The sequence below is a fragment of the Pleurodeles waltl genome, chromosome 1_1, assembly GCF_031143425.1.
Source record: "Pleurodeles waltl isolate 20211129_DDA chromosome 1_1, aPleWal1.hap1.20221129, whole genome shotgun sequence".
Classification (NCBI taxonomy): domain Eukaryota; kingdom Metazoa; phylum Chordata; class Amphibia; order Caudata; family Salamandridae; genus Pleurodeles; species Pleurodeles waltl.
In genome coordinates this window covers 488,026,868-488,044,096 of record NC_090436.1, presented here as the reverse complement: position 1 = coordinate 488,044,096, position 17,229 = coordinate 488,026,868, and the positions used below count along the sequence as shown (strand labels likewise).

At 41.2% G+C, this 17,229-nt stretch overlaps 1 long non-coding RNA gene across 2 annotated transcripts in view; it reads right to left on the bottom strand.

The window, feature by feature from the left end:
* LOC138282439 (uncharacterized) overlaps window positions 1–17,229 on the bottom strand; it is a 53,431-nt gene that overhangs the window by 13,104 nt on the left and 23,098 nt on the right. The gene's annotated exons all lie outside the window — the stretch shown is intronic.

The window sequence follows — 17,229 nt, the reverse complement described above, 5'->3', positions numbered from 1 at the left end:
AGCAGGGTCCCAGCACACTTCTCAGTCAAGTCAGCATCAGTATCAGGCAAAAAGTGGGGGGTAACTGCAACAGGGAGCCAATTTCCTACACAGGCCCAGGGGTGTTCTGAGAGGGGTAGTGGGGTTGCCACTTTTATGCCAACTGCCAAAGTGGGGTGGGTGAAACTCCTGGGTATTTCATAAGGAAGGAAAGCATTTTCTGAGAGGTCAGAGCTCCCGAGTCCACCCAGAGATGTAGCTATGATAATGGACAAACCCTCCCTTGTAGTCACTCCAAGCCAGTACTGTGGCAGCTCCCCCTGGCCACTGGACTTGGAGCCAGGGTTGACTTAGAAGAGAAAGGGAGGCAGACCTAGGCATGAGCTACATCTGCCAGTGACAGGGTAGGTACCCTTTGAAGCTCAGGAAAGGATTGGGCTACACATCCCAGGGGAGTCTGCACAAGGAATAAAAACACCTCTTCATACCCAAGACCTTTGCCCACTGTCTTGGAGCAATCCACATCTCTCCAGAGGGAAGCTATTCACCAGTCAGGGGAGACTAGATACTGGCTGAAAGACTCATTTAACTGATGCAGGAAAAGGACAACTTTCTATACGTGTAATTTCAAAACTGTAATATAAAATCTGACTTTACCATTACATTGGCTTTCAAACTAATATTAAAATGTGCCCTTGAGTCATTTTTCTAGCTGTTCCCAATGCCAAATTAAGCTTTATAAGATGTTAAAAAGTAATCACATGTTTCCCAATGGTACAGCCAGCCTTGCTACAGTTAAAAGGGACTTTGGTGGTTTTTCACTGCCAGGACATGCAAAATCTTAAATATACATGTCATACTTTTTGATTACCATGTACTCTGCTGTCTGGGCATTTAGGTTCTAACTTAGCAGTGACATATGTATAAAAAACGAAGGTTTAGGCCTGACAAAAGGTTTATTTTGCCAGGTTAACACTACCCACCTAAGGCCCTAGGTACATTCTGTACCATAAACTAGGGACTTACATGTAAATTAAATGTTCTAATTAGATAACTACCATTTTTATAAATTTTCAAAGAGAGAGCACCAACACTTTACCACTGGTTAGCAGGAGTAAAAAGTGTTGAGTCCTATGGCCAACACAAATGGGTTCAGCGACAAACGTCAAAAAAATCTGGTAAGCATCAACATAGGGAATTGTAATGTGTCAGAAGTGAAGTGAGACGTGGGGTAGAATAAGGTACTTGGGTAGATTAAAAATGTACTGGGATGTGTCTTTGAATTAGAAGAGAGTTCAGGTTTCTTTTGCAAAAGTCTAGCAAGGCTGGGGAAGAAAGTTTCATATTTTGTGGCACTGACAGAGAAAGCCTGTGCAATTGTATGTTACATTTTTATGCTGGAGGCTCCAGGAGCATAGTTTCCATGCTGCATTGGCATTGGAGTCTCTCTAATACTTTAGGTTTTGAGGCTAAGTATTGGGGGTCTCAGTGAATGTGTAGTGACTTTGTGACACAAGCTTGTTTATAAAGTTCTCTGGCTTTCAAGAGAAGCTACAGAGGTGTTATGAGCACAGGAGAAATATGATCATGTTTTTTGGTTCCTGTGATAAATTGTGTGCCAGAGCATGAAGAACTGCTTTTAGAGGGGCAAAGTGTATTTTGGAAAGGCCAGATTTAAAGAAAAAGAAAGATACTATTTTCAATCCTTTATTGCATCATAGCGTTGCAGGCTTGTTCTGGTATAGATCAGGAAGAAGGGGCACAGAATCACTCTACCACCAAAAAGCAGACTTTCCAAGTGCTACGTGACTCCCTTACTAATCTAACAGAGGCGTGATTAATGAAAATCATTAAACATGTTCTAAATAAGAATGTATCATTCCAAAATAGTCAAGACAAACATACATTTTCTAAGATAAACATATTTAAACTGATATCTTTAAAATTCCTCACTAATAAAAACTAGTGAAGTAATTTTTGTTAGTTTCAGGTCTCTGGTAATAAAGTGATTACATCTGAACTAAAAGTTGTTTAAACTAGCACCTTTAGCATTAATTATTAACAAAAACTAGGGTAGTTGTCTGTACCAGTTTTAAATCTATTTTCGACAGAAGATAGAAACAAGTCATGTTATAGAGGAAGTTATGAAAGTTTTTAAAAAGTTACTTGAAGAAATTTGGCTGTACAGCAAAGTTTTCATATGTTCCTTGTGTTGAGGCAATATTTTAAAGTGTCTCTGTATTATGTGATCCTGTTTTCGAGAAAGATATGTTTGATAAATACTTACCCCTCTAGCCCGACTCCTATGCAGCAACACTGGTATTGGGAGTATAGATTGAGTTTTGTAGTTACACAGCCTGCATCCGCGATTTGTGAAAATGTGATTAGACCATGATAACCTAAAGTCTTGTTTGGAGAGCATTATGAAGCACACACAAAGAAAGTATAATCGGGCAAATTTGTGTATTGGATCTGTTAGGTAGTACTGGCCGGGCATGGAATTGTAATACTCCATGATGAAATTTGCATGTCTGGTTTTGGGCAGCTTGATTGTATCTGCTGTTTGACTAAGCCACACTGTTTGCCATTTTATAGCTGTTTAAACAAGCATTTACAATGCAACGGGTCTCGCGTTTGCTCATGTTAGAGCTGATCGCGTTGTAAACTCCTAACCCGACTTTTCACCTATCGGGCAAAAGTGCATTTATGTACATAACCCGAAAAAGTGAAATTAACTATGTAAAGCGCTCGACTTCTGCCAAGCGAGATCGCGCTCGTAAATTAGAGAAAAAGAAGCCCGATGGAAAACAGCGAGCCTCGCATGTTTTCTGTACTTGGTCGCTGCGCTCGAGGAGGGCTAGCCACTGGAAAAGGCATGACGTATGCATGCCTTCGACTAATGAAAGCAAGCAGATTTTATTAGGCAAGCCCACAAACCAATAAAAAACACTGACGTGAAGTTGACAGGGCTCCGAGCCCTTTTCTAAATACTAAAGTGTCTCGCTGCGATACGGATGCGCGAGCGCATGCAACGCAGGGTGGACCCTAAAAAAACGGATACATGGACCAAGGATTATTGGAATAACTGCTGTTCCCAAATACTGATTTATTGACATGTTTAAAACTCTCCTTCTTTGTGTTGATGTCTAGATGCAAATATTTCGGAACGTTTGCTGTGCAAGCTAATTCCGGTTCTGTGAAGCCAAATTTGAATTGTAATTGTGCTCTTGATGTATTTTGTGGTAAATTAAACTGATTTTTAAAGGTGCTACATTTCACAATATCCAGGCTCGAGGAGAAACGTCCCAGTAACCTTATATGGCCATACATCAAAGAATGGCATTAGTTTTGCCATTGTGAATTTTAAAATCGCCCTGGCTGATGGACTTTGTAACTTGAAATTATGTCTGCATAAAAGAAAGGTAAGGGTAGCGCCTCTGTGTTTTAGTTTTGTTAGTTGTCTTGGTGTACCCTTTTCGGTTAGCCATATTCTAAGATATATTTGCTAGGGTCTAGTTCATTTTCAGCCGCATAATTCATTTAAGACTCTCTGTATTCCGCTGTAGGTTTTATCCAATAATACAAAGTCTTCAGCATGCTGGAAGATTTTGACTACTTGGTGGAACCGATCGGTTATTTTTTTAGTGCTGAATTGGTATTGGCTGTGTAGAGGCTAAAATGCAGATGGGGGTTTACGCAAGTCTGTTTAGGGCCTCAGTTGGTGCTTGTTTTCTTTGAGACACCATACCACTGCCAGCTTTGATTCTTACCCCCAAGTTTGTGATTATAGCGAAAAAAATTCCTGCAACAGACAATCGGGGATACCTCAGAGTGATTGTTTTTTTCAACAAGATAAGGGGATCGAATCTGTTGAATGTGGCTGAATAGTCTAAGAAGCAAGCAAATTTGGAAGCGGAACCCCAATAATTGTATGATCCCCAAAAATATGAACACCACAGTTTTTACCTCTGGCAGCTTGGCTTTGTGGTTCCTGCTGATCTTGCGGCAAGATACACTACTTTCCTTACATTAAGCCCACCAAATTAGCAGAGTAAGAATCAAATAGTTAAGTAGTTACTGGGACCACTCAATAAATTAATATTTTATCAAAGGATACATGTTTTAAAAGTTTATTACAGAAATCATAATACACCATTACAGGAACATTCAATAAATGTCATGCAGACACATATATAAAATACATTAGAAATCATAATAATGATCCCTATTTAAGCAACTGAATTGATGCGTCAGCCTCATAAAAAGAGTAGTCACAGTATTCTAAAGGAAAAAAGAAAGTCTCATATAAATCGATGAGTATCTGGAGGAAAACGAAACGTCACCCATGAACCTCTAAAGCCAGGGGATTTTATGCACAATTTATGCATGAACAGATTCAGCATGACATGATTCTAGTTAGCACACATTGCACAAATCGGAAGAACTAACCCATTTCTTAAGGTAAAAGTAGTCTTCTGTTTTCTTCCTCAGCAACTGCAATCCGGGGATATAAAATCCATTATGAAACATTCTGAAATAGAGGCTCATACAATAATGTTCTTCTGCAGGCTTACATCAGAACATTCAGCGGATGTCCTTCAAAATGATTCATAGAGATCATGGTGGAAAGCTTCATTTACAATACACCTTTTCTAAGGAAAATTACCATCTATGTCATAGCAAACTGTGCTTTGTGGAAACTGTGGGGAGAGAAGACATCCAGCGGGTCACTGATTGGGAAAGGGAATTAGCAGGAGCAATACGAGCAGAACAGAAAACTACAGCCATTTCATTAAAATGGTGTCTCACACGAAAATGTGGCATGACTATGCTATGTCATTAGTCATACATAAACAATATAATTAAGTCAGTCCAAGTACAACATCATTAGTTCATCGGTTACAACTACGTGCAGCATAAAAATGATTAATTTGCACAAATAATTTTTCACCCAAAAGTGCGCATCATAAAAAAAATGTTTAAAAACTTACCCATCTGATTATATTTCAATAATCACTAAAACCCTATTAATAAACTTTAGAAATCAGCCATCAATTAGTAGACACCTTGTTCTTCCTAGGTAGTTGCACATTTTCCTCCATCATCTTTAATTATTTGTAGACCCAATCTTTATAGTCCTCTATTTCCAAATCCACTGATCTTTTCTTTTTTCTAGATGTATCATTACATTCATTTTTGTTGTTATATTTGCTAATTATACACTCCAGCAATTTTAATAAACAAATAGAAACAACTACACAAATCATTATGATTATTACAGGAGATAGAACTGATTGAAGAACGTTACCACATATATAGCCTAACCATTCACCAATCTTACCATAACTCCTTCATAGCTCACTAAACCAAGATACTACAGCTACCCCTAGGCCAGGCCCCTCCAGAAATCTAATAGCACAAGTCAATTCATCATATTAGTAATGAAAGAATCAATTATTCCACTGTTATCGGGTAAACAGGTACAGCACCTTTTAGCTTCAATTACCATACTGACTCCATGTTCTTTCACCAAATGAATAACTAGAGCAAGATGATTTTGCATAACCATAGCCCTAATTGCTGTATCTACAGCAAGCCTATTTACTACTGTAGACAACCATCTAATTTCCACATCATTCATTGCCACTCCAATAGAAGGAATAATAGCCCATAATATTTCTAATACTACTTGCCCAAAACTTTGTTTGGCTCTACTCAAGCTATACTTATCACTCAGCTGTTACACATGATAAATTCTATGAAAAAGTAAAGCCAAATAACATGAACCTATACAATTTCTTTGCAAATTGAAATAAAAAGCGGCCCCACAGTTATAATTGATTTCCCTCATAATAGGCTTGTCTTTAAACAAAAGAATTCCACTAACTTGATACAACCTGTCACACACAGTCACCTGCAAACTCTACCTTATTCTTTTCCATGGAGCTACATCGTACCATACATATTTCACAATTTTTCCTGCTACATTCTCAATCTAGACTAGAACGTAAACCTGATAATCTAGTGTTCCTTTTCTCTCATTTCTCCCAAAGGAATTTTCTGCTCTTCGAACATTCTCACTACTTTCACACCTCTTTCATTATATTCCCTAATAAGGTCATGCTCCTCACTACTCAAAGGCACAAATAATTTTTAAGCAGGTAAGTATCATACCTGTTCTGTTCAATTACTCTCAAACACTCTAAATACCTAATTTCTCTATTATCCTCTGTAATGAACAAACTCTCAAAAGGCACATTAAAGTCAGTCAAATAAGAAAAAAAGAATTTTTCATGATTAAACCTTGCCACAACAATATTACCAAACAATGCTTATTAAATGTCCAAATGGATGTTGGTCGACCCATCCACAGCTGTTGTAGAACGATAAGCACAAACTTAATACTTACTAACCTTCATTATGTTAACATTTATATACTAGCTTACACATTATCCTTAAAATTAACTAAATGGTCTATGTTTGCTGGCATACTTTGTTTGAATTCATTATGATTGATTACAACCTCAACATTTCTACTAATACAATCTGAAGCATATCCCTCAGGAGTCAGTAAACACACCAACATGTACAACTGATACTATGAATGCTATAATCAACAGTACCACCCCTACAATTTTACAGCATCCGCTGTTTTACATCTATTAAGACAAAAATCCTTATTGTGGCAAAAAAATTAAAATCAACAGTGTGTCTAAAATATATATATATATATATTTTTTTTTTTTTTTCTTATTTCATTACAATAATCAAACAGAAATTCAAAATTAAGTTTCTTAGTCCTTTTAAAAAGTTCATATATCAGTTTCAAAACTATTTTACCATGAATATGTTAGACTGACTCTCTTTCCATCAAACCTTCTAGAGAAAACGTCATTCAATGTTTTTGCTTCAGATCTGCACTCACCTTTTTCAGCTGTTTCTATTTCACTTTCAAGGTGGTTCTTCCTTAGTTTCAGTCTCAGTCTTCGGTTCACTCTCAAACTTGTACTAGCACTTGTTCTCCAAGGAATAATTCTCCTCAATGTCATCTGCATCTTCTTCTGACACGGTGGCTAAGTACACCCATTCAGGCGAGGCATATTTTCGATTTGGAACTCTCCTTCTGGTTGATATTTTAGCAACTGGTGATTCACTCCCACAATTTTCAGAATCTAACTGTCTCTCTGGCTATATATTCCGGCTCACAGTGCTTCCATATGCAGATTCTTTTCCTTTCCTTGGAATATCTTTAATCTTTTCTCTTTCAAAGACAGTCTTTATCTCCGTTTCCTAAAGGACTTTGAGTTGAGCTCAATCCTGAACTCTGACTTGATCCTGAACTTGCACTCTGATCAGTCTTTATCTTACCTGCTCCATTAAAAGTGAACATCTTCCTTCTGAAAGAGGCCTTTGTAACTTTGATTTTCAACTTTAAGTTGTTACTGTTTTTATCAGAGAATAACTCTTCCTGTTTCCACTCCTGCTTTGTTATTTTGCACTGTAGAAACTCTTCCCTGTGATAACGCTGAAACTGGTCTTTAGGAGTTTCAGGTTCTTCATCAGAAAGGTTGCTCACCTGAATCTTCAACCCTTCTGTTTGCTTTTGCCCTTGAACCTCACCTTCACCAGGTTCATAAATATCTTCACCGCCCTCTGGATTCACCCTGCAAACTTGAGCTTGACTTTACACTTGACCATGAGCAGACTGTGTCCCTTAATCATTCATCTCATCCACTGCTTCAGCTACTCTCACTCTTTTTGTGTGAGCAGGGTGGATCCATTGAGGCACACCCACACACTTAATAGCAGAGTTGGTCATCAATATCACTTGGTAAGGCCCCTTCCACCTTTCGTCAAGACAACCTCTGGGAATATGTTTGTGGATTAAAACCTAGTCACCTGCATTCAGTCCGTGGCAGGGTATGTCTCTTTAACCTCCTGTTGCCACATTCACCTGATGAGGGACACATTTCATCATATCTGCCAAACCTTTGCAATAATCTAGCAAGTTGTCCTCAATTATTCAAACTAGCACAGCTGAAGATACATATGCAAGTCTCACTGCACTATCCATAGCAATTTCATCTGGAGCTAAACCAGTCTTTCTGCCAAGAAGGTACCTCTCAAATTCATCAGAACAAGAGAAAAGGCACCAAGCCACTTCTGACCGCTGAAGCACACATTTTCGCCAGTTTATTTTTGAGAGTACCAAGTGTACGTTTTATTAAACCTGAGGATTGTGGCCTATAAGTACAATGAAATCGTTGTTTGATGTTAAACCCCGTACATATTATTTGCAATACTTAATTGTTGAAGTGCGTGCTACCATCAGTCTCAATAAAAGCTGGATGTCCAAAATGAGGAATTAAGGGCCAGATGTAGGTAGGAAATATTTAGCGAGTCGGAAATTGCGAGTCGTTGCGACTCGCAATTTCCGACTCGCTAAATGGTATGCAAGAAGAAAAAGCGACTTCAATTTGCGACTCGCAAATGAAGTCGCACCGCAGATTGAGAGTCCGCAGTTTGCGAGGTCGCTTTTTGCGACCGCGCTAAAAACGAACACGCAAATTGCGAGTGGGTGTCGCAAATTGCAACTGTGCTGGAAATTGAATGCAGGTGCAGCAGAACACTCTGGAAAACACTTTCTGCCTCCTGATGATGACACAACAGCCAGGAAGTTTACAAATACACCTGGGAGGAGGGAGGACCACACCCATTTTCAACTGCTACACTACAAACAAGAGGAAGAGCAGCTACCATGGCAGAGACACCAAGAAAGCGCAAATTGAAATTTGCAGAAAAAAGAGCTGGAGGTGCTGACTGAGGAATGCTGTCAGCACCATGAACAACTGTTTGGTAGGGCAGCCCTCAGTGTGCCAGAGGTGGAGAAGAAAAGAATCTGGACAGAAATCCAGGACAAGGTGAACTCCATGGGTGTCAGCCACCGGAGTATTGAAGAGTTAAAAAAACGGTGATATGACCTGCGCTCCCGGACCAAGGAGAGGGTGGCAGAGCGGCTCCGGGAGATGAGGGGCACTGGAGGGGGACCATCCACTGTAGAACCACCCACACCCCTGGAGGAAAGAGTGGAGGACACCTTGGAGCAAGAGGCAGTGTGCGGAATGGGAGAGCTGGACACTTCAGAGCCAGGACCATCAACCGGTGAGTGCCATGAGACATGCATGTACACCCATATATGCCATACCTCCACCCACCTAGTACACAGCAGCATGCACAACCAAAATAGCTCCATTTCAGAGTAGCAACCACCAGAATGGTGCATTATGGGCAATGTAGTCAAGTAGGCAGTTGATAGGCAACAGTTTATTAGGAAGTTGATAACAGATGGTAGATACTGATAGTGTGTTCCCTATGTCCCACAGGTCTCCCACATGACAGCACCTCCAGCCAAAGCGTCCAGGGGCCACAGGTCAACCACCAGCCTGCAGAGGACTCAGGACAAGCCACCACAGGGACCAGCACCACCAACACACAGTCCCCTCATGATGCACCAGTTGCCATACTGGTGAGTGAGCCAGCACCTGGTCCCAGCCACAGTGCCGTTGTAGATGACACAGAGCCTCCACAGCGTCGGAGGCGACGAGTAAATGTCCATCCAGTGCCGCAGGCTGAGTCAGGGGACGCCTCCATGTCGGCCGCCGAGGCTGCACTCCTACGGGGTCAGCGCCTGAAGACACGGGAGATTAGGAGAATATCAGGGGCCATGCGGCGCATGGAGCAAAACCAGAACAGTAGCATGCAGCTGGTACACACAGAGCTGCAACAGCTCAATACACACGTCGGCGACCTTGCACTCTCAATGAGACAACTGGTGGCAGAACTCATAACAGAGAGAGAGGGTGCAAGGCGCCGTGAAAGGCAGCTAATGCACCGTCTGGACCAAATGTCTGCCTCCATCGTCAGGCTGGCTGTGAACACCACTGGCCTTTCACGGTGCACAGTCAGCCTCCAGGTAGACATGGGCCATTTTGCCAGTGATGTGGCACTTGGTCTGGGACTTCTCAGCCACGCCGTAGATATCATGGAGGCACGGCAGGTGGCTAGGGGCGCGGGTGACACGCCGCAGGATAGCGAGGAGGGCTCCACCGTCAGCAGTGTCTCAGCCAGTGACACCAGGGTGTTGTGCAGTGGTAGCGCAAGGCAGGGCACTGCTGACACACCAGGGACCAGCCATGCTGGCAGAGGCCGGCGTAAAGTGTGAGCTCCGCACTGTCCTGGAGTAGGGGCACATGAGGTCAATGTGTCTCATGCCAGGTGGACTTTTAAAGACCCTGAACTGTAGTTAATGTATATAGTTTTTTTGTGCACATTATTAAAATTTCTTGTTAGTTCCACTTCACACCTGGACTCTTTGTGTGTGACATTAGTGAGTGTGGTGAAAGTTAGCACGTACCTTCCAAAGTATTGGTTTGGTATGTGGTCCCGTCTCAGTCTGCCTTGATTTGAAATGCTTCTATCCCCATGATGGCGATGTGGTAGCTCTTGCTCTTCATCCTCCGAATCTGGGTCTTTTGGGGTGAGAGGTAGCCCACGCCTGGTGGCAATGTTGTGGAGTATAGCGCATGCGCCAACTATCTTGAAAGCTGTTACTGGGTTATACTGGAGGGCACCTCCACTTCTGTGGAGGCATCGGAATCTTGACTTCAGCAGTCCAAAGGTCCTCTCTATGATATTTCGGGTCCTCCTATGGGCATTGTTGTATCGCCTCTCTGTCTCATTGCTGGGTGTTAAGTATGGGGTGAGTATCCATGGTCGTAGTGCATATGCACTGTCACCTGTTTGGCACAAAATGTACAATGTTAGCTGGGCATAGATGGTTTCCACATTGACCTGTGTGTATGTCTGCAAGGTGTATTCAGCTATACCTAGGAGGTATCCGTCTCCAAACTCCCCAAGTTCTAGGCGTTGGTGTATCCCACTATGCCTGAAAATGTAGGAGTCATGTGTACACCCTGGAAATTTGGCAACCATGTCAGTGATAACATAATGGGCGTCACATACCACCTGGATGTTCAGTGAGTGGGTACACTTCCTGTTGCGGAACAGATATTCCAGATTTGCAGGAGGGCAGATTTGTACATGTGTCCCGTCCAAACACCCTATGACATGGGGGAAGTTGGCAATCCTGTAGAATTCCAACTTGGTGCTGTTGATTTCTGCCTCATTCCTGGGTAGGTATATGTATCTGGACATGTGTGTGAGTAAGGCATCTAAGAATGCTCTGAAGAACCGTGAGAGTGCACTTTGGGATACACCACCTGCCACAGCAATGACCCCCTGATAGCTACCCGAGGCCAAGAAGTGCAGTGAACATAGCACTTGCACATGCGTAGGGATGGCGCAGCCGCGCACAGTCTGGCGTTGTAGCTGCGGATTGAGTAAATCTATTAAATCTAGTATTGCTGCACTGCTGAGTCTATATTTATCATATATCTCCTCCTCTGTTTGTTGGAAAAGTGTCTGCCTGGTTCTGTATATCTTCTCCTGTCTCTGGCTCCTCCTCCTCCTCTGCTGTGCGGCGTGGGCTCTCCTCCTCATTGCTATCCCATATATCTCCGCCATCTTGAGTAACCCAGGTGCCTTCTGGGTCTCCTTTTATACTTTGGTTCTGGTTACCACCTGCTCTGAGTTAGTGGTAAATTGGAAGTGCAAAATGGGCTTTTTGCGACTAGTCGCTATTTGCGAGTGGCTATTGCATTTGGTTTGCGACTCGCAAATTGCGACTTCCTATTTGTGGGTCGCAAAATGGGGTCGCTATCTTTGCGAGTCGGTAATGGCTCGCGCCGCATTTTGCGAGTCGGAAATTGGATTTTTGCATCCCATTTCCACTTTTGCGGGGTCGCAAATTGCGATTCGGGCCATTTGCGACTTGCAAATGTTTGCTACATCTGGCCCTAACTCCCTTGACAGCAATTTGGCAAATGTATGGCTATCTGCTGTCCCTGAGAAAAATGCTTCCACCCATTTGGAGAACAAGCAGATAATTTTCAAGACATATTTTGAGTCATTAAAATGTGGCATCTCAATAAAATTTGATGGCAATCTCAGAAATGGACTTTCTGATTTGCCAAGGTAATTCAAGCTTGTGACAGTGTTCTTATCAAGTAACGGCTGCACACATCTTCAGCAACATGTAAAAATCCTGTGTTTTCTCAGTACTTTTTGAACATTCTAACCAAACTACCTCTTCCTGCATGAATTCGATGCTGTAAATATATATACATGAGCTGTGGCATGGAGTCCAGCAAAATATATTTTTGCTCTGCATTGACAAAGTTTCAGATTTTTTTTATGGTCTAACTTCTCCAATTTTCGTTTCCCATATTTAGAGCATCTTCCTGCAAGTCTATTAATTCATTCAAAGATGTTTGCTTTGACCCCACAACAAAATAATTACCATTATTTAAATTCTGTGTTGCATAAATTTTATACCCATAATGTGTATTTTCCTGTACAATTGACTCCTCCTGCCAGGCACAATACTTCGCCATATGACCTGTATGTCTGTTTCCAACCATATCATTGCCAGGCTTATGGGCAGTACATTTAACAACGACTACCTCTTTTGTTTTCTGAATTGCTCCAAATAAATCCAGTATGTATATGTTATTTTTAATAAGAGCTTATGAGGATGTCATAAACCCTTGTTATGACCATAGCTGACCAGCATCATGAACAACACCAAAACCATATTGACTATCAGTGTAAATTGTCACATTCATATTCTCATATAAGCAGCAATCTCATGTTAAGCCAATCAATTCTGCCACTTGCCCTGAAGTTAAATTCAGCAACGAAGACACCTCTAGGGTATCTGAAATTCAGCACACCGCATAGGCTACTTTCAATGCAATACATTGGTCCCTTACACAAGAACCATCAGCAAACAGTGTCAAATCAGCCACTTCTAAAGGAATTCCTTCAATGCCTGATCTTCAAGACAATCGTTATCCAATTCATTATAACTTTCATTCTCCCTGCCTTCACAGTTGTTGCCTAAAATTGAAAGCAGTGTTGCTGGATTCAGGACATTACATATCCAAATATAAATATTCTCAGCTGCAATTATTAACTGCTCATAACAAGTCAGTTTACTTTTTGTTATAGTTGAATCCATGTTCTTGATAAAAGGACCACTCTAAAAAAAAAGGACAAGAAATAACGGTAGAAACACACTACCTCAGCTGAAACAACTACTACCACACTGTGGAAACAGCACAGCTGTTTAAAAATTGCCATCACCCACTAGTTGTGGCTTGCTTCATCACTAAGCTTCTGCTAACACATTCCTATGCAGACCCACGTAGGAATGAAGCAGTAAGGGCAAGGAACACAAAACAATACAAACCAAACAGGGATCTGAACATGCAGATTTACATTAGAACTGTCACATGGGTGTCCACTCCTTATCTTTATTAAGGAACCCCCTGGACAGGATTAAAAATAGATTCCTGGTGGTGATATTTAGGCAACAATTATCCGTTCACCCCAGCCTCTGCTCTCATGTCAACATGTTTCGGCCGTTTTTGTTACCCATATGGGTCAGTCAGCCTTCATCAGGACCTATGATCCCCTGTTATTTTTGTCCCCTACAGGTCATAAATCAGAACTTTTATCAAGATGAATAGCCGGGCACACTTGTCCCTTATTCGTATACACACTCTTGATTATCTAGAACAAAAAAGGTAGAGAGACAAACACACAGACATAAAATCATTCTTCATGGATAGATAATCATCAGGTCCATTACCTCTCTACCCCATCAATCATACACATACAAAAACAAATACATGTGTTGGCTCCCCCATGGTCTAATAATATCTCCTTCACACGTTACTACTCCCCGTGTGGGATATTTTGACAGCCCATGTATTTAAAAATTATCGTGAGACATTCCATCACCCAAAGTGGTTCAACCCAAGCAGTAAATCTTATCCTTGTATCTGATCTAGACTCTCACTTACCAAGTTTTTATTAGTCCACTTTTGAACTGGGGCCCGGTGGGAGCACCTCCGTGTAGTCAAGCACTAAGCAAGAAAAAGTGTATTCAAGTGGCATAGCATAAACATACTCCATAGTTCAGATAATCTATTTACGTGTCCTAACCCATCCCCTTTCGGGGGTTCATAACCACCACAAACTACTTGTGGTTCTTGTAGAGTTTACCATCTAACAAAAAAATACTAAAATGGTTTCACCATGGATACAGATAAAACACACTAATTGTAATTCTGAAAATGTTATTTACCTGATTCGATGCCCATGCAACCTTCCCTATATTGGAATGACTACCCAAAAAGTGAAAGTTCGAATTATGGAACACAGAAGCAACATTAACTGTAGGAGAACTACAACAAAATGATGACCCATTTCATTGAAATGGGCCATCAAGCAGATGATTTAACCTGGACAGTGTTGGAAAAACCCACTCTGCCGACACACACAACAGAAATAAAAGATTTTTTATTCAAACGTGAACAATGGGGGATCTATTGGATTCAAAGTCATGTACAGGGTCTGAATGATGATATACCTTAGCATCAATTGAATTATCAGTAATCCCTATTATAAGAATTGTAGGAGAATGGAGAAGGGGTACGAGTATATATGTTCTTTCACATGGGTCTTTTAGTCTTTAACGGGGTAGAGAGGTATTCCATGTATTGCACTATGTATTTCTCTCTCTCAATAAAACCTTTCCCCCTTCTCCCTTTTCCCAACCCACCCTCACCCCCGTCCACCCCTCCTTCTTTCTTCCCCTTTCTTTTTTTTCTCCCCCTGCCCTTCTCATTCCCCACTTATAGTGCTATCTAGAGGCTAGGATAATGCATCTCATCTCAATTAAATTAAACCATCACAAACCTACTGGTGTGTCCAGTATTTGTAATCATTGCACTCATTTCTTCATAAAAATATATAAGAGGATCACAAAAATACGTAGCTTAGTTGCTATTATGTGCATGGTGAGCATTATCTTCACCATAGTTTGTGAAATAATACGAGTACCCAAGCCTGGTCCGTTAGGCTGTTATTACCATTCACCTTGATATATATAGTTCACATTACAAGCTCTCAAATTTGGTAGTCTTAAAAGAAATTTGGTATGTAATCATTACAACTGATTTGTTAAACCATAAGTTTTTAATCCCTTTCAATGCACATTTTTTAAATAAATACTCCAATCAAGATACAGGCCTGCTACCCGTGACTTATTCGCTGTAAAGCCAGAACTTCTTGGTTAACAACGGTCAGTCCAATCATACTCCATTGATTAGGATGTCCAACCAGACAACAAGTGCACCGAGTTGAGTACTGTTATACAGTCCCAAAGGGTGTATGCCAGATATGTACCATTTACACACACCCTGTGAGCTCAGGTGTAATTGTGCATTAATTCATCTATAAACATACGCACTCCTTACCCCATTTCTTGGTGGTTCATGTGTCATGCGTGTCCGGTGGAGGTGTCCTGTAGTCACGCACTTGAAAGGTGAGAGGGGTTACAACTGTTTTTAGCATTTCAAATACTTTGTATTTTAGTGTGGTCTTCTTCTTCCATGACCAACGTACTCTACAACCATATTATGTAACGACTACGCAAACCGTCTAGTCCCATTCAAAGCTCACCCCCAGGGTACTAAATGCATGGAGAATAGAAGGATAGCGATACACGTAAATAAACACATAGATGTAACAATAATCAACGGTTCCTTCGACCAAACCAGCTAGTCCCTCTCAAAGCTCCCGCCAAGGTTCTAAATGCGTGCCGAGTAGTATGCATGAAAACAGCCACTAGCTGAAAGAGAGAGTGTTTTTAAAAACATTGCCCCGCTTACTTCATCACGGATCCAAACACCGCCACTACACCTAAGGATTTCGCCGTAGGACTGCCGAAGAACGGCGTGTTCCCAGCGGCCGAGATCCTAAGTGCACCAGCATCCAGCGCATGACGTGTAATCCAAGCACCTGGCCCGAACGTCTTAAGGAGTTGTAGTTCCCATTACTGGAACAAATCTGTAATGCCTAAGACGAGTCTCTGGTCAACGATACTGCTGTTTTTTTCTGTATTTTTGCCACAAGTAAAAATGACTTTTTTTTAAAAAAACAGCGAGTGGATCTATTAGGAGCCAGCTTATTCAATTGGCCCCTAGTAACTGGTATAGCTTTACTTCTAATACGTAGTGTCAGGACATCATGGGAAGCTAGTAATAGCATTATAAAGCTCAGTCACAACTTACATTTGAAAAATATTTTTTTTTACAAGAATTGGGTATACTTAAGTCATATGGAAGCTGACTTTACCATTGGGCCCTCAGTTGCTGTAGTTCTCTGTCCCTGTGTGTCATATAGTATCTTTAATAAAAAAGAAATGCTCAAGTTGACATGAGACTGGTACATATGTTGAAGAGCTCAGCCAAACCATATATCAATTATAAAATGTGAAATTATGATTTTGGAAAGGATTGAAGCCCATTAGAAAGACCTCATATGTGAACTATACTCATGTGCTACAAAGTGACCAGGTATTGCGCTCTACACTGACACTGTACTGCTTTATTCTCATCAACTGGGGCCAAGGAATGTCATTGTTAAGGCCCTGAGGTGCAGTGGAAAGTCTGTAAATTCATCTTTGTTCCTGGTTAAACAGTTGCTGCTCATTAGCCCAAGGCAACATCTCAATGACATACCATGTCAAGTCATCTTCAGAGTGGCCGCAGCTCACAAAATGACGCATCAATTTTGTGGTTGTTCTTCTACATCTGAAAGTACTTCTATGTTTGTTTATCTGTACTTTTACTTTCTGTGTTGTGATGCCAATGTATTTCAGACCACATGGGCAGATGAGAATATAAATGCAATTCACGGTCTCACAATTTGTATGATTCTTGAGGAAGCAAGGAGTCAGTAACCCCAAATCCAGTTCCTAGTAAGAGGGCATTCATTGCATTTACCACATGGGAAATGGCCCACCACTGGTGGTAGGTGCCACAAAGTTTTTAGTGTTTGTGCAACTACTTGTCTCTTGCATGGCCTCTGAGGTATTTCCCTCGTTTGAAGGCAAACAAAGGTTTCTCAAGACTTATCAGGCCTGAATTTAGAATACTACAATGTTTGAACTGATTGGAGAGAATACCAAAGGTGGAGACACATATCAAACGGTCAGTACATGTTTTTTTAAAGTTGCCAGTAGCTGCCATCTGGCATTATTATGGACCCGTTTATTTGTCC